At 49.7% G+C, this 18,150-nt stretch overlaps 1 protein-coding gene across 5 annotated transcripts in view; it reads right to left on the bottom strand.

Annotated features, from left to right (window-relative positions):
- The window catches only part of PTPRS (protein tyrosine phosphatase receptor type S), a 171,622-nt gene that overhangs the window by 124,506 nt on the left and 28,966 nt on the right, over positions 1 to 18,150 (bottom strand). For 4 of the 5 annotated variants that reach the window (XM_075077581.1, XM_075077584.1, XM_075077585.1 and 1 more), the window contains exon 1: positions 14,935 to 15,039. The exons of the other annotated variant lie outside the window; for it this stretch is intronic. The gene's annotated coding sequence lies outside the window, so the exon portion shown is untranslated. Of the gene's footprint in view, positions 1 to 14,934; positions 15,040 to 18,150 lie in introns of those variants that run through there. 5 annotated transcript variants of the gene reach the window in all.

Here is an 18,150-nt window from a genome sequence, read left to right as displayed (position 1 = left end):
CTACTATGCTCAGTGCTCATAAGGACAGGTAAAGCAAGAAGAGTCCCCAAACCCCATCGCAAGCAGATTGCAGAGACCAGGGAGAAATCACCCTTTAAAATCAGTCATCCACTCCTGAACCAAACAATCTGTGCAGCATCAAAGCCAGGAAATCCTTCATTTATTAACCCAAATCTAAAGTAAAGAATTTTATTCACAATCTTTGTGGTGCAAGGGGGTCTGCTCTGTGTTAACGGCTTCGCCCTGCTGACAGCAGCCTGGCAGCTGCAGCCTCCCCCGACCCAGCCAGACGCAGTGCGAGACCACTTGGAAAAGAGCTGCCGAGGCACACGTGCCCCTGTGTTACGCAATGCTCAGCTGATCCTGCCATCCTCCCTCTTTGCAGGAAGCAAGCAGCCCATAATTCTAGCTACTAGGCGGCATGGACAGCTGTGGGCAGGGGCAATTGTAGCAAACAGGCATCTGCTGTCTGACCTGGAGGACGCAGGTTGACCTGGAGGAGCTATCTCCCATCCTTTCCTTGGCTACTTTTCTCCACTTCCAACAGAAAACTAAGTCTAAAAAGGGGAAGGAAAAAGGTTTGCCAAGCCCAGGATTTGGGACTCTGCAATAAATAAAAGAGGCTGGGGCAAATCACCCAGCAGCAAGACCAAGGAAAGCAAGAAAGAAAAAGGTTTGTTTCCAGAGAAGCTCGGTCCCAGCACATGACTGCACCAGAAGCTCCAAGCCCTTCTCTCTCCTCCTAAAGCAAATTCCAAGACCAAGGTTGAGTAATGCCTACAGACCTTCCTCTCCATCCTCAGAAAAAGGAAGAAAAAAAAAATTATCAACCTGCATGAGCGAGGCAGCCCTGGGACCCACGCAGCTGATGCTGCAAGTGATTTCTGAAGTCCAAGGGGCAATCAAGTTTTGGATTCATGACGGGAAAGAAGAACCGCATATACATAAGCACAAACCACAGATAAACTGGAAATAAAGCCCATGGATATGGTGACAGCAGCCCCCAGACAGATCTTTACAAATTGCCTTTTTCAAGTAAATAACATTATATCAGGGTTTATGGGCTTCCCTGAGATGGGCATGGGCAGCCCTGGAAATACTGCAACAGCATCAATTCAGCAAAAGGCAAAACCACAGGGATTTTCTTGTGTTCACAACATGGCTCTGCTCTACAATGGCAGGATGACATGAGGAAGGAGAAAGAAATACGGTCCGGCATCCCTGGGCAGTGGGAAGCCCTGCAGGACAAGGGCATTTTCCATCATTCATCATGCCAAAGGATCATGGAAACCCACAGGAATCAGATCCCCACTTTACCCTTCACACGGTGCATGCGCTGGCCAAATCATCCCGCCTCAGTTTCCCCCCGTGCTACATGAATAGAACATGCTGAAGAGCTATTTAACAATACCAAGTATCTAATTCACTGAAGATGTTTAAGTGCCTTGAGATTTCTGAAGGAGTTGCTATAGGGAAGGCATTAATTTAAATATCTAGTGGCATAGAACATAATGCCAGGCAGATTTTCTTCCATTCTTTTATAATAGCTTAATAATCCTCAAAATAGTTTCATTGTTAATACTCCTGTTGTGTATTTTATTAGGGCTTTTTAGATTGTAAAGTAAGGTAAACACTCCACATTTCTCTAGCACCTACCAAAGTGCTTCTCAGAAATAATTACTTAAGCTTCACAAACACCCGCATGGCGGGACCCTTCCTGTTTAGATACGAGTGCATCATCTCCCTTTTCATCCAAAGCCACCCAAGACACTCTGAGCTTGAACAGCGGCAAAACGCACTCTCCTCCCTCTTCCCCCAGACTTTCATTACTAGTTATCATCTCCTCTCTCTAAAGATCCACCGATTGTTACGACCAAGAGGAGCAGCTTCCCAGGCCCTCGTGCAGCCGCCCTCCTGCAGCCGCCCTCCTGCCAGCCCACGGGCTCTGCAGACACGTTGGCTCCAGCGCTCGGGGCTGGGGCTGCCCCTCACCCGGTGGTGCGGGCAGGGTACCAACTCCTGACCCCCTCACAGGCGGCCGCAGAGGAACCGGCCACGGGCAGACAGTGATACATCTTCTGTCGGGAGAGGAAGGAGACAGCAGTTTATCTTTTTTTAAAAAAAAAACAAAACATGAAAACCCTGTGGCTATTAAAGACTGTCCAGACCCAAAGAAGGCACGGTACACATCCCCTTTGCCTTTGACTGCAAAGCTACCGATGCTCCTGTGGCTTTCCACCTCTGCATCCCCGGTACACGCCTACAGCCGCATTTATTGCAGAGCTCCACGACGTTTTGCCATCGCACTCGTTATCCCCATCCTACAGACGCAGAATGGAAGGACCAGAGGAGGAAGCGGCTTGTCCAAGCACATGGAGGATCCCCATGGCATAAGGGGTAGATTGAAGCTCAAGTGCAAACTTCAGTTTAACACAGTTACCCTCCTTTTTGGGTCAAGTTTTAGCTTCGCACTTGCAAGCTGGGAGGCTCCGTGTCCGATACACCACAGCTGAGATGGTGGGATCTTCCAGGGCAGAGACAGGCTGAGCGAGTTAGGACAAAATAAAAGCTAGTGTACCATCAATTAGCAAACCAGCCTGAAAAGCACAGCAACTCCAGTGCTACGGTGGGAGAGGAATGAGAAACATTAAATGTGTAGGCAACTCTCAGCCTGAGAGAGGAGAAAAAGAAAAAAAAGAAACAGTCTTATTTGGCCCTCTTGGAGGCAAAAAATGAAAGGAAAAAAAAAAGAGAGGTCTACACTGAAAACCACACCCCCCCCAAGAAAATATACAGAAAGAAAAATGCAAGATCAGCCAAAGTTACTGATGGAGAGGCTCCAGGGTATAGCCAGTTATTGAAGTTTTGCAACATAAAGCTTAAATTATTTATTATTATTTTTATTTTTCTAGAAAAAGAGAGGAACAATGCATCTCCTTCCTCAAAAGTTAACAACTGTGCGACATCATCTCTGCATTGTCTCCCTGGTTTATCGCCACAGTACAGCGCTGAGCAGATTCCACCCCAGGGCAGACAAAACCACAGGGCCACGGTTTCTAATTATACCCTCTATTCTCAGGGAAATGGTTTATTTATTAGCTCTTTGAGCCTCCCTTTCATTCATTCTCAGTCCCAGTCCCGGCAGCGAAGGGCTCTCGACAAGAGGAAATTTATTAGGTTTCCTCTGTTCTCCACCTTCCCTGCTCCACGCTCTCCCACCCAGCCTCTCCCTCCTCCCCCCATTCAGCATTACAGGCAGTCTCATCACTTTTAATTCAATAACTTGCAGTATAATTACTCCAAAATAACACTATTATCTTAACATTTACTCAGCAGCTGTGATCCCCTTACAGCAAGGCGAGGAGGGAGAGGAGAAGGGATTCTCCGGGGAGAAGTGATGGGGAGAGACGCCTTCCTGCAGGAGAAAGACCCAAAAATAAACCCCAGCTGGAGATGGAGATGCTGCGGCAAGGACTAAGAGAGCGGGGTGCACGACGAGACGCTGTGCCTGCAGCCCTGCCCAAGTCCGTCCATTTTATCTCCCTTTCATCAGAACCTGGCAGGTTTTGCACGCGGAGGAGAGAGACCAAAGGGACGCTGCGTACGCACGGCCCCAGGTCTGCAATACCACGGAAGCCATTTAAACAAACCCTGTGCTTCAAAACCTCCCTGAAAAAGCCCTGCCATTAGGTAAATGGACTAAAAATGGGGGTAGGCAATAGCAAAAGGCCCACTGAAGGATATGGCTGTGCTCTATGCTATAGGAAACGGGATCATCTCCTGCAAAAGTCATCTATCTAAACACAAATATTAACCAGATGATGTAACATGCTTATATATTATCCCAACTATCACTCACTGCAAAGACTGGTTTTAATTTTAACTCCAGCAACCCCTCAGAAAAAGGGCTTCCACATTTCACCGCAGCACATTTGGTAAATAGGGTACGAAATTCTTACAAAGCCATAGACTAAAGCTCCAGGAACTCGTGCAGCAAACGAGGTGGGGAACAGTCTATCAGACGCAATCAACTCCAAGCTTGCCTAGAAAGGCAGAATTTCTACCTACAAGCCTTTCCTAGCCCTTACAAACAGCTCAGGTGTTGGCACCTTTTGCCTCCTTGCTGCGGTTTTCTTTTCTATGATATTTAAACAAACAAGCCCACTGCATATTTAGGCAGAAATGTTCCTACATGCACCACAGAAAGAGCAAGTTACTACAGCCCCTGCTTAAGCCAGCATGACTTTGAAGCCTACAAGGTGAGGTCAGGTTCATGTAGATATCAGGTCCTGAAATCACACCCAAAACTCAGTACAAATACCAGCGTTAAAGAACAATTCACACTATAATGTATCTGTTTCGTACACATGCTGCAGCAAAGGGGTAAACACAGTTTATTTTGATTGATTATCCATTCTGTAATGCAGAGCTATAATTCCATCAAGCCATCAAAGCGATTCAGCAATTATATAAATCATGGGAGGAACGTGTGAAAGGTTTGTCGTTAGAAACTCAAAATGGAATTTCCTCATATTATATTGCTGCATATTGGCTTGTTTTTTAATAATACACAGTCAGATGATTTTGGTTTCAAATTTGTTTACATGCCTCTCTCATATACCAACTGACTGGTTACTGCCGATGACAGATCACATCAACATTAATAAGACATTTTATGCTCTCTTCCATTCTACAGGAAATTTCCAAAGCAAACTAAGACTTAAACGCAGGCAGTGTGATGAAAAATCACACCCCGTGCCTTATAACCCAACCCCTCAGAAACAGCTGAACCTCCATAATCCCAACCATGTGCAATTCACACGGAAGGCGAGACTTCCTGCTTTCAGCTGGGATATGAAAAAGTATGCTACAGGGAGCCCCTTCGTACAGCTCAGGTGTCACTATTTATAACATTATATAAAGCCTTTATGACTGAATAGATCTTGCGTGCAGACATAATTATACGTATATGCATTATCATAATTAAATCTACAATAAAGTAAATAAGACAGTTTATGATGCATTATCCAGACATTACTGAGTTTTTACACCTATTTAGTTCAAATTTAGTAGAAATGACAACCCCGAGCTCTAGGACGTTCCCGACAGAAGCAGCTGCTTTTGGAGGTTTAACTCCTTTTTCCTTCCCCTTTCCTCTCCTATGTGACTGCAATCCCAAGCAGTGGGGCAGGAAAAAGCCCTCGCAGAGCGCCCTGAAGCTCATCCTCTTCCAGTCCAGAGAAGGAGCAAATCCCAAAATCTGGGCAAAAGGCACCAAACTCGCAGCCTCACTGATGCTGGTATCAGCGGGCCCCGGCTCGACCGCATCTGCTAACCTCAGCTGCGGAGACCATCCCTGTCCGCGACACAGCCCAGCTCCTGCGCTAAAAGAGAAATCATTACAGATTTATAAGAGGTGATGGCAAAACTCTCCTTGCCTTCAGTGAGAGCAGATTTCATCTCTCCACTCTGCTCTCCCAGCCCAGCAGGGAACCACATAGGGAGAACACCACTGAAGTCACTGTGATTATTTGGGGTTGGGGTTTTTTTCTTCTTTACAGATAAAAATAAAAGCAACCACTCTCCCTGAATTGTGTGCCCTAAATCAGTATTTATAATCTCTCTTTCTGAGGTTTTTGGGGGGAAAAAGTAAAGAAAAAGCCATGCTGAGCTGTGCACTGAAAAGCCACCCAAGATAAACCGAACAAGCATTAAACATTGTGCCGTTAAGCGAGAAAAGCCTAGAGCTTTGATATGACACTTGGTTGTTTGCTGGCACTACAAACTACTGCACACTAAAAAAGTTTGTTAAATGCTCCATAAACTTTAACACATTACTGAAACACTTTGAACCAAGAATTTTGCTTGCCTGTCCACAAAACCGTGCTTCGTAACAGGTGAAGAACAGCAAATGCATATTTTTCTCTAGAATATACAGGCATGTTTTAATTACTAGAGTTCAAAACAGTGAAATTAATACAGGTAGATTTAAGAATTCCCTAAGAAGAAAGCACCCGTGCCATGTCTGCTTTAGGAGTATAGCTGAAGCCTCAAACTGTGATCGCGTCATTGGGGTTCATCCCTCCTCCAGCACCTCTGACCTTTATATTTTGAGAAACAACCGACTCCTGGTCATCAGGCAGCGCCAGGAGAGCAGTAAAGCACCAGAAGAGCTCTGCAAATGGCGAGGAAAACAGCAGAGAGCAGAGTCCGCGCTTTGTCTTTTCTATGTATTTGCCGAGACTTGCATTTCCAAAGCTATTCCCGGAGATCTAAACCAGGGTACCAGCCAAGAAGCAAAACACAGCTTTAAAATAAATCCCCAATTGTTTTAATATTAATGTTCATTCCTCAGCACAAAGAAAATGGGGTCTTTCTCATGATTTTGCCATTTTGTCCCCCAAGCAGGAGGGAAGACAACAAACTCCCCAAAGAGGCAACGAGGAGTAAAGCACGTGAGCCACCCACAGCTCCCATCGCCTTGATCTCCATCAGAATTTCACACTAGACCTGAGACACTTTCCAAAGGAAATTTTTGTCCAGTGAAGCTTGCTGAAAAACCTAAAATCCACCAGCTGGCTTAAGCATCATTGGCTTTGCATAAAACCTAAAGCCACTTCTAACATGTCACTCATCTTCCCTACTAAGCCTAATGCAAACTGTGCGCCATGCGGCTCCCCGCTTAGGGACAGATGCAGATTTGGACGAGTCGCCTGGAGGCGGAGAGGGAGCGGTATCAAGCCTCTACCCTGCCTGCCTGCACTTGCACATCACGACCACGGACACGCGCGCAGGGGACGGAGGAGGGTACAGCCACACATCCTCCTAGACCAGCCCTGTACAACCTCCCGGGCACATGGGCTGTTGCAATTTTCTACTGGTAGTTACTCCAGCGCTGGTGCAAGGGAGAAGCAAGGATAGAAATTAATTTTGAATCACAACTATACCTGGGGCTAAATCATTCAGATGGTGCAATTTACACATTCCCACCTCTCAGGGAAGTGCATAAAACACAGCGCAGGCCCATCATTCATTTCAGGATATTGCTCTGGAACGCACTGTCAAGCGAGTGTTTCATGGCACATGAGCGAGGCTTGCTGCAAGGAACTGGGCGAACTCAGCAAGTAGTACTCGGTGCTTCTTGTGACACTCCACCTTCGGTAAGAGAAATGGACTCCTCGTAACGGACTACAATTTCTTCCCCTCCAGGAAGGCAGCACTGCAACCATCAAACACGTCAGGTTGGAGGCAACGGTGATTCATCTAGTCCAGCACACCATCGCCAGCAGCACCCAAAAGCAGACGCTTCAGAGGAATTACCTGTCTGGGTGAAGTTTCTTCCTAGCTCCAAGCCACCACTGCTTGGCAGAGGACCTGAAGTGGGACTGGATCAGGCCGCTGGGGCAGGGACCACAGAGGAGCACTTGCCTATGGCATCCTGCAGCACCCAAGACTCCAAACCCATTAACACTGGAGAAATGGTGGCAAGCAAGCAAGTTTCCACTCCTCGACAGTTATTCAATGCACTAGGTACAAGGCATGGACAGAGAACAGGACCCATAAGATACTGTAACAGAGGGGCTGGGGAGCCCAGAGCCCTCCTGGCTACCAGGGCCCATCTCCAGCAGGAGTTAACCCACTTGGGAAGCCTGGAGCAGCCTGAACTTCTGCAAGGTCTCCTCCTGCCTGCACGGTTGGGGCTGCAGCCTTCAGCCCCAGCCCAAACACCAGGTCTTGGTTAGTGAAATAATCCTTTGCATTCGAGCAGCTCCCATTTCACAGAGCACCACAGCTGTTCACTTCCCTGCACACATTTTTACAGTGAGTTCTTCCCTCCTCTCCCCCTCCCCCAAATTTTTCTGTCTTTTGCTCATAAAGTTCAAATAAACACATTTTCAGGACGGTGGTTGTAACTTTATCCCTTATTTTTCATTTTCCTTTTTTTCAGACCAGTGTTTTAAGGCCTTCCGACTTCAGAAACCTTGCAGACACAAGGCTTGCTGCATTACCACGGCCCTTAGCCACCACTTTGCTCAACACAGAGAAGAAAGCAAAATTCAACACAGTTCAATAGCCTTGACATTATGGCCACAGCAACACAAGGAAAGACAAAAGATCCCCCAGTCCGAACCCTCCAACACCTCCAGGTCTCTCTCACATCTCGCAGTACCTCCTTCATCTCAGTCCCAAAATTTCCTTCATTACACTTGAATTTCCTGCTCCTGCCCACCTCCAATTTTCTCATTTTCTGATGGAGAAGTGGAAAAAAGTCACCCACAGGGGCTTATTTTACAACACAAGCACGGAGCTCCCTGCCTGGCTGGGGCTGTACCTCTGCCACACACGGCTCGCGTCTGGCAGGCGGAAAGGAGCTGCACACGGGGCGGCTGTACGTCCCTCCCCACACGAAACAAACCCAGCCCCGAACAAAACCGATGTTTACAGCACACACGTGTGCACGTATAGCCCCAAAACATGAATCAAAGGCCCGAAAGTGCCTTCCAGAGAGCTGACCTCCCTGAAGCAGTGTTTCTAGGAGGCAAAGCCAGCAGACTTCAAATCTTCCAGGCAGTTTTTACACGTGGATTTGATCCTCAAACATGGCACTGGTCAGAGATTGGATTTTACTGTGGCTATTCCGAGGTCTCCATTTCGGCCAGTTCCCAATGGCTCTCACTGCTATGCAAACCCTCCCGGCTCTTGCGGGCAGACATGGGACAGGGTATTTCCACCCACGCATGGACACCCGCTGGCACAGAGGGCTCCGGGAAAGGACTGTGTGATGCATCCTGGCGATATCCCCAGGAGTCTGGTCCTACCCCAAGAAAAATAGCAATTTTCCCTTTTCCAGGCCAGAGCGTATTGAAATATCTGCCCTTGGGGGAAGCTGTTAAAAATCAGGATTTTCTTTTCTACTCCTTCACCCAAGGAGACCAGCGGCAGAAGATACCCCACATCCCCCTCCCTCCTGGCTCAAAAGCTGCCGATTCCCAGCACAGCCCATCTGGTGACCATGGGGAAAGACGGATGGACGCGGACATGCAACCTACCCAGATCCTGTAACAGAGCATGGGGAGAGGCTGCTGCTTGCTTCCTTAAGTAAAGGATAAAGTTTTAATTTAAGCTGATCTCTGGGGAGAGGAGGAGGTTATTGAATCCATAGGAAGCAGCAGGGAATGAACCAAGTGACCCCAAGGCCAAGCACAAGCAACCAGGGCTCCCAAGGGTTACAAAGCTGGGGGGACAGACTGGCACCAGATTTGCTGTGGATTTTTTTCATTCCCTGCTCCGGATGCACACACGTCCCTTGAGCTGCCGTACAGAGCAAACAAATGTCATTTCTTTGGGAAAAACTGGGAAGATTATTTTCTTCCCAACCCTTCCCCCTCTCCGAATCCTCCCCCCTTTGCAGTTTGCAGAAAAGTGCCCCTAACCCCCAAATTCTCTCTCTCTACCTGCAGCAAGAGCTGAAACCCTACCCGTCCCCTCCCCCAGCCCTCCAACCGTGCTAATCCATCAAATTCCCTGGCCTTGCAGCCCACCCCCAGCCCCAACAGCAGCAATCCTGGCACCAGATGTCCACTAACAAAGGCAGCGCCAAGCATCAAAAAGCAGTCGCCCCATCACCCCTGTCCTGACGGGGCCCCTGGGCAAAAAGCGAGTTCAAAGCGCAATAACTGGCCTGTGCAGCCGAGCATCCTTCTGCTGCTGCACATCCTGGGCACCAGCGTGACCGAGAGGGGCCACATCCCTCACCAGGGATGTGGTGACAGGACTTAAACCACATCTGAGCCCGCTGAATGGTTACAATTCCCCCTCTTGGATCAGGGATTTAAAACGGGTCACTGATGGAAAATAAAAGGGGTTTTATTTAAAAAAACAAAAATAAAATCAAACCCCAAGCAAGATATCTGTGCTCTGTCCACACAACGGCTGAAGCAGCATTAGCAGCGACTTTGTTTAAATGCGACTGTTGCAAACCTCTTCTCAGCATCCTCCTCACCGCCTGCCAGAAGGCTTTTGCTAGCCAAACCATGCTCCAGATTAGCCATCTGGATTATCTGTATTTGCTGAACTCGACCGCAAGACTGGACTTTAAGACAACACACCCACCTCCAGGGGTTTGTTCACAGAAAGAAAAGCGGAGGGGGGAATAATCTCCACTCCACATCCTCAGTAACTTTTCAAATGCACTGATGTTTTTTACCCTTGCCTCCCTTTTTCTTCTGTTTGGTGGGGTTTGGTACTATTGTTTCCGGTACTAGGGCACACTATTTACATCAACCTCCTCTGTCAAGTCCCGCCGGGCAATTTACAGTTTCAACCCCCATTCTTATTTCACAAATGCAATTTCAAGCTTTCTCACATTTCCCGCAAAGAAACGGGAGAAGCAATGTGCCAGCAGGCACAGACCATCCCAACACCAACGCAGGAGGGACAGGCTGTGCAAGCAAGCGTCCCGTCTGAAACCCACCCCAAAAAACCCCCTGCGTTAACGGAGCCAGCCCAAGAGCAAAACCCAGCACGCTGCTGAACGAGAGCAACACCCCGCTTCTACAAGTAATTATTTGCAACAGACTCCCCGGTCAGCTCTTGGAACAGCCCCAGCTAATGGTTTCCCTGATTTGTACGGGAAGAGTATCTCTCCTCCCTCCCACACCCCAGCATCGCTGTGCTGTGGGGACAGCCCCTGCCCTCCCCAGCCGCCCACGCTCCCACCTCCTCCGCAAGCAGGGACCGTACGCAACAAATCCTCACAAGGCTCGAGGTGCCGAGGCTTGGGGGAAATCTGAACTGTCATTTTCCCTATTACACTCAGGTCTAGCGCTGCTGTTCCAGCACCATTTTATTTATGGTATTACTTCTGTCATTATAATGATCCTACATAAATTCCACATACTGATTCCAGAACAATACTTGCTGCTATTATAATAATGATCCCATCTGAATGGCACAGGTGCCATTATCAGAAAATCTGTTTGTAATAGAGAATCAACTGTAAAAAGAGGCATTACGCCCAAATGAACTATTTAAGAATTACCATAAATAGGGGACTAGCCTCAATTCCCTTAGCTGCAATGTGCTGCTTCCTGCCTTGTCGGGAACAGATAGCAAGTCAAAATTAGCAGGTAAGTCATCCTGTGACTGATGCTGAAACCGAGCGCCGTGTGGCTTCCTCACATGAATAAAACCTACCTCTGCGCAGATTTTAATAAAGAGTTTTTGTAACACACTTACTGAGTGCTAATCAGTACACAGAGAAGTTGAAACACACAACACACCCTTACAAACCCATTAAAAAGTTATCCGCAAATAGAAAGGGCAGGCAGAACAGCGTCTTTAAAAACCCAAACTCACCCAAGCACATATGAGCTCATGCAAAATGAAGGCGGCAGTCACTTTGGAAATGACATGAGATGCACGGGAAAAATAAAGGTGTATTGGGTTCAGTTTGATAGATCTCCATCCCTGTGTCAGCCCCTGCACGTTCACAGCTGCAACATCTCCCAGGTGCCTCCTGATTCAGAAGGTTTCGCCTACCGCAACAGTTATTACTCCTACAAAACAGTTCTGGAAGGGCAGCTACTCCTTCAAAGACAGCTTCTAACAGATGTTTTCTCACCGTCAGCATTTGAACAAATACGGTGTCTCATACCTTCCACAGTCCCTAATTTTACCAGTTCATTCTTCACACCCGTAAACGCAGCATGAAATAAATACAAATGTAACACGATTACACTTCCCCGGTGCCACAGGACGCGCTGCAATCTCTGCCGAGTCCGACAGCAAAGCCTTGCACGGGAATAAAATATACCTGGGGTTCAAAATCTCTTCAGAGGGCAGAGGATGGCTTGGGGGGAGTGGTAAGGGAACAAGTGTCTTTCATCTCCAGGTGACTGGTAAGAAATTCGGCCCAGGTGAGCAGCATCTACAAAGTCCTCACTACACTAGGGCTGCACAGAAGCCAGCGTGAAACGAGTAAGTGGCTTCAATCCAGCTCTTCGCGGACCGGTGTCAGACAACTTGTCACTCCTACACCTGGCACCACCGGGCAGCCCCCAAAAAGGCACCAAGGACGGGATCATACCACCTCATTTTTCTCCCTTACACATAGCCGGGTGACAGCGGCACTGCTGCTCTTTTTTGGCTTGTGTCCACACACAGGAGACAGGGACGCACAAGCAGAAATCAGAGATAGCGGGTCTATTCCTGGCCTCGCTGCCGACCTGCCGCGGGAGCCTGGGCAAGCCTTGCTACGGCTTCTGCCTCGTCTCGTTTTGGCCAAACAATTCAACCTGTGGTGCTTTGGTGCTTTTCACTGGTTGACCCTAAAACACTCTACAGAAAGGAGCTATGCATCGCTATTCCCATTTTACAGACAAGGAAGCAAGCAGATTGCCATTTCCCCAAGGCTGTTTTTCTGGCACGCTCCTTAGAGATTAAATCTAGTGAAATAGCTTTGCTGTACAAGAATCTGTACCCACAGGCCAGATTCAACACCGAGGGTAAAGAGGGTGTTTGAAACTCACTGTGATCAAGGTTAAGAAACATAATAAAACACCATATCCTGCTTTTCCAGCTCTGCAGGGTAACAAGGATTTCCTCATATACCTGCTGCAACTGTCACCTTTGCAGGAATTTAGTACCTAATACTGAATTCACTGTCTGTCTGCACACTGAACCTTCAGACGGTTTATTTTGGTGCCTCCATCTCCCCCCAAAAATGATACTCATCTCTTCCAAGTCAAAAGCATAACTAGGCCTTCTCTGGTTTCAACGCCTTTGAAAAAATCACTGCTTCGCCTTTTGGCTGCAGGAGGCGGTGGCAGAGCAGCTGGATTGCAGAGCAGGACCCCGACGCTCCCCCACTCCCTCGTTCCCACTCCGACTGGCAGAAAGGTTTGGAACAAGCGTCCGCCCTTCTCCCAGAGGTGATGTACCTCCTTCCGCAGTAGGGATCAATGACACCTTCCCCTCCACTTGGCAGGCTCTGGGAGCAATGACATGAAAGGATGGCAAGCATTACGGTTTTTATTCCAGGGATGAAAAGCAAAGAGGGAAGCACAGCCCCAGAGCTGCCGTCCTCTACGCAGATCCCTCCTCCAGCGCAGCTCAGTCCCCGGTGCGGGGCCACCTCATTTAGCCGGAGCTGCCATCTGAGCCAGCCTTACTTACCATCTTCCAGCCCACATCCCAACACACTCCTCCGCAAGAAGTGAGAGGGCGGCTTGAAAGGCACCAATCAATGCTCATTACGTTAGAGAAAACGCAAGTCACGAAGAAACTGTTAAAATAGCTCGATTAGCTCAAACGTACATTTTTCATTTCCTCCTTTTTGGTGGAAAAAAAACCAAAACAAGTAAACCCAAACCTCAACCAACGGTGTAAGTCTGTAAATAAATATTAATCTTGTGAAACACCAGGGCTGACAAGCACCTTTGCAGCCAGAAACAGACCAGCAGCAGATTACAGACACGCGCCTGACGGACACTGAGCTAGTTATGATAGAAGAAAAATTTCTCAGTGCAGGTGGTTTGTTATTCTCAGAAAGTCTCTTTTCAGCAGATGTTCTTCTGTTCTGTGTGTGGCAATCCCAGTGTGCTTGAATTTGTGATTTATCCTCCGCTAAGTGACGTCTTCAGGAAAAAGGAAATGAAAGGATAGCGAGATGCAGCTATACAAACCACAGGCTAGAGAATCCTCGGCTTTTAAAGAGAAGAACCGCAACGTTAACTTTCGAAACTGCTTTTTATATATAGTAATGATCAGCTTCATCTTTACATTTTTTTTCCTTAACTGCAGGAGAGTTCTCTGCCAACGAACAATATAAATTTAAATTTAATTTCAAGTGTTCCTTTAACTGCCTCGAGTCAGTCCAGCTGCTGCGAATTCAAAGTTAGAGCCTTGATGTAAAAGTTACCCATGACATAAAAGTATTTTGACTTTGCCAGAGTAAGAAAGAAATCATAAAGGGATAAAATATGGCTATTTCTTATGAAAGTTCCAGCTACACAGTTCCCGTAACAAAATGGAGCATCTTTTTTTCCCCTCTTATGTTTCTAAAATTACATATTTTGGACAAATCTGCATCTCGAGCTCGAGCAGTAGTATAATGTCTAGCAGGCAAATCCCATAAAACCGAGAAAGCGTGTTAGATTTTAATAGTGGGAACCGAGTGCAGAAGTTGTGCAACGTTTACGGCGAATAAATTTTGTACGTTACTCAAACACTCAAAGCCTGTGTCCTGCCCCGAGCCACGGAAAGCATCCTGCGGGCGACTGCTGCAGACCCAAGCTGCCTTTTAATCATTAAGAAATAAAAGGCATTTCCAGTACGGAAAAAAGAACACGTAGTAAAAGGGGTAATTTGGAGAAAAAGGGTGAGCGGGAGAGCTGGTCCTTTGTAACGCAGGCGAGCGCTCCCAGCACGAACCGGAGGTGCTGGACGCGGTTTTTACACTTTTATGTCTTGTTTTGCAGCAAAACGCCCCCGTGAGCCATCGGCTGGAAAAAAAAGGGGAGAGGAGGGTCCCCTTCGCAGACCCCAAACGCCGCCCCAGCCCGCTCTCCCCCTCCATCTGAGCAGCGCTACCCATCGCTCGCAGCTCCCAGATAAAGCCCGGCTAAGCAGATCCCTACACAAAAGGGTATTTTAAGGCTTATCCGTCAACGGGGGCCAACACAGCGGCCACAGCCCGCGGTCACCCCAAGACCCCCGCAGCCCCGTTCCCCCCACCCGCCGCGGGCCCGTCCCACTCGCGACGCCGGGAGGACCCCGGCCGCGCTGGATGCTCCCCGGAGGGCGGAGGAATAAATACATTTTCAAATCAAACCGACTGTCTCCAGTCCCGTTTCGGTGCCGGAGGGGCTCCGGGGCAGGCCGTGGGGTGAGGGGAGCCACTCGGCGCCCCCGGGGGCGGGGGCAGGCACTTACCGGGAGGGGACCGGCCGTCCCACCCGCGCCGCCCTCGGCACGGCGGCACGCGGCGCCTCCGGGCCCACGGGCGCCGCGACCCCGCCGAGGAGCCCGCCGCGGCCCGGGCGGAGGGAGGCGGAGCCGGGGCGGGGCCGGGCCGCGGGGCCGCGGGCGATGTGGGGAGCGGGGCCGATGGGGGGAGGCCGATGGGGGGAGGCCGATGGCGGCAGCGCGCCCGCGGGGGGCCGGGGGCCCAGAGAGGGGGAGCGCCGCGGCCCGCCAGGCCTCGCCTGCACCCCCTCAGGGCGCCCGGCCGGGTGGTCTCTCACAGCCCGGATTCCTCCGCCGGTGCCCCCGGAGCTGAGCCTCGGGGTGCCCCCGCTCCAGCCCGGCCTGGGATCACCCCAGCCTGGTCATTCAGGGTCTCCCCAAGCCTGGCTTCAGAGTTGAGCCCGGCCCTTTGGGGTCCTCTCACACACACACAGAGCCCTGGCCCTTTGGGGGCCACCCCCCCACCCCTGGCCCTGGCCCCACATCTCTCACGGTACTCGCCAAAATAAAAAGCAAAACCTGCCCTCGTCCTCCCTTGCCAGGGGAGCACCACTGCTCCCCCCGCACCCCCGGCCATGCCGTCACTAACTCATCCCCACAAGGCAGCCGCTCGCTGGCAGCGCTTGCCCGAAGGGGAAACTGAGGCCCTGCAGCCGGAGCACACACCTCACCCCCTCCAGCCAAGAGCACCCAGGCTCTTGGTGCACCCATGACCAGCTCCCATCCGAGCAGGAGCCGGGGCTCCCCATGAGCCCCCCAAACCCCAGTCAGAGCCCAAAACCCTGGACCTGGGGCAGCTTTGAGCGGTCCCATGCCAGCCTGGCGCAGAGAGCCGACGGGGAAGGGGTACAGCTGAGATAACCCCCGCCTTCAGGGTTCTGGCAATACAAAGCCCAACACCACTGCTTGGGTCCTTGCTGCCTTGGGTCTGGCTCTACAATCAGATAAACTCTCACCTCCAAACAATTTAAAAAAAAAGAAAGAAAAGAAAACCCAACAACAAAAAGCCACAACCTTCTTAATTTATATTTCATGGCGCTCCACAGATGTGCAAAGCTCTTGCAGCTATCTGTAGAGAGAAGGTAATTCCTAGCCTGAGGACTTTATAGTTTAAATAAGACATAATGCAACAAGAGGACAGCAAAGAGAAAGGCGAGAGGGGTGTGCAAAAGGGTTTCTTCAGAGAGAGATTAGGATATCATGATTGCTACAAATATGTCTTTGCATTGACCATATAGGATTTCAGAGTAGCTCTGTTATCTCTGGGCAGGAACAAAACACACCGTACTTGCTCTTTTCCAAATCATACCAAGAAACTGGAACCAAATAAAACCCCAAACAAAAAAATCACAACAAAATTCCTTCTCTCCCCTCCCCTCTTGGGTTTGCCTATTTGTTTTTTCCACACAGAGAGATATTTTGCCTTTTTTCCCTTTTTTTTAAAGCTCGGGGTTGAAAATCCTCGGACATTTGGGAATTCTCAGAGCCAGTGACCGTAGCGGGGCCGAGCGCAGAGAGGCTCTTGGCAGGCCCCAGCGCAGAGAGGGCTGCGCTGGAGCATGTGCCTGGGAGAAGGGGGGGACGTGGGGGGCAAAGGAGGCCACATACATTTTTAGAAGAAAAAAAATTTAAAAAAGAGAAGGGAAAAAAAAGCGTCACCGAGGCCTGCCTGGCATGCACACCAGCTCTGGGGGCTGGGAGCGGGGGAGCGCAGGGAAGAGAAACACTGGGTGGATGGAAGTGAGGATCCAGATTGAAAACAGATGGGATTTTTCTTGCCAACCTGACATCCGAGACCGCAGGAGGCGGGGTAAAACTTCCCCTTCGGAGAGGCTGGCAGCCAAGAGATGGGGGAACACAAAAAAATCCCAGTTTGGTTTAAAATCCTTTCTCACTCCCTCTCGCTGGGGCTCCCCGGATGGCAGAGAGGAGCCTGCTGAAGCTGGGTTGTTTTTAATACTTTGAGAGGTTTGATTTTACCATTAAGTGTCTGATTCATCTATTCCTGCCTGCTGGAGCTAAGCCCAGCCTGGCAGTTAATACTTGCCCTAGGAGATATTTTAGGGGCATTTTGCACCCACGTGGATCCCTCTGCATATGCACACGAGGGAAACCCACGTACGTGCACAGAAATAACCCCGTGCACACCTCCGCCCTCCCGCGTGGCACACTGCGGCCAGCGTCAACCTGCAGCTAAACACCAGCCACAATCTCCACCCAGGGATGAGCTGGGATGCAGCAAACCCATGCTCCAGTGTGGCTGCAAAGATCCACGTTTCCAGGTAAAGGAGGCACTGTAAACCACAGGAGGACCTCACATCTCTTGGTACAGCCTCGGGCACCTGAGTTGGTAGCCTCCAGCAGCCCAAGCTCCCCAGGTTTTAAGAAGCTGCAAACAAATGATGCAACAGCCCTGAAGTGACTTAGCAGTGATTCACCCAGGAGTCAACTTGTGGCTCCCGCTCTGGGTCGCGCCTCCCGCTTCGTCCCTCCATCCACGCAACCCACGCTTTGCACCGCTGGTGCAAATCCCACCTGGTCTGCCACAGAGGTGGCAGAGGGGTCTCCGGTGACACAGGGATGCAGGGGCCACACGAGTCCCCATGCTTTTTGGGATGAAGATTGCCACAGGACAGCAAAAGGCTCAGGACGTGCACAAGCCACTGCCTGACGTGCACCAAGCCACTCGCGGAACAGTCCCTCCGGCCGAGCGCTGGCGTCCTCCCTGGCCTGGCAGGGACGCGGGGTCCTTGTCCATCCCCCCAAGGGATTTCACAGCTACTTTACAAACCAGAAACAAAAAGTTAATGGTGCGGGCTTGACCACATATTTTCCAGGGGCTCTGGGAGACCAGCTCTCCGCAAGCCAGCTAACACACACACTTTTCATTCAGAGCTTTAAATACCCAATTGTGTCTGTTTTCAGCATGCTCATTTTTAGCATTTTAATGATATGGTCCCTGGCTCTCGCCCTCCTTGGATTGGCCACGGTGTGGGAGTTTTTTCTTTTTTTAATTCTTTTTTTCCTTCTTTTTAACATCTTGCAGAGTGAGAGGGGAAGGGGGTTAGCAAGAGGTCACACATTTCTCCTAACCCAAGTGTTTTTCCAGCAGGCAGGGGGTCCTGCCAGGGACAAAGATGAACCAGCCTCTTCGGTTGCCTGTTGGCTGCGAGCACTGCACCT

Source organism: Phalacrocorax aristotelis, chromosome W (genome assembly GCF_949628215.1).
Source record: "Phalacrocorax aristotelis chromosome W, bGulAri2.1, whole genome shotgun sequence".
Classification (NCBI taxonomy): Eukaryota; Metazoa; Chordata; class Aves; order Suliformes; family Phalacrocoracidae; genus Phalacrocorax; species Phalacrocorax aristotelis.
The sequence above is the reverse complement of the archived record's forward strand: the minus strand, read 5'-3'. Positions and strand labels throughout refer to the sequence as shown.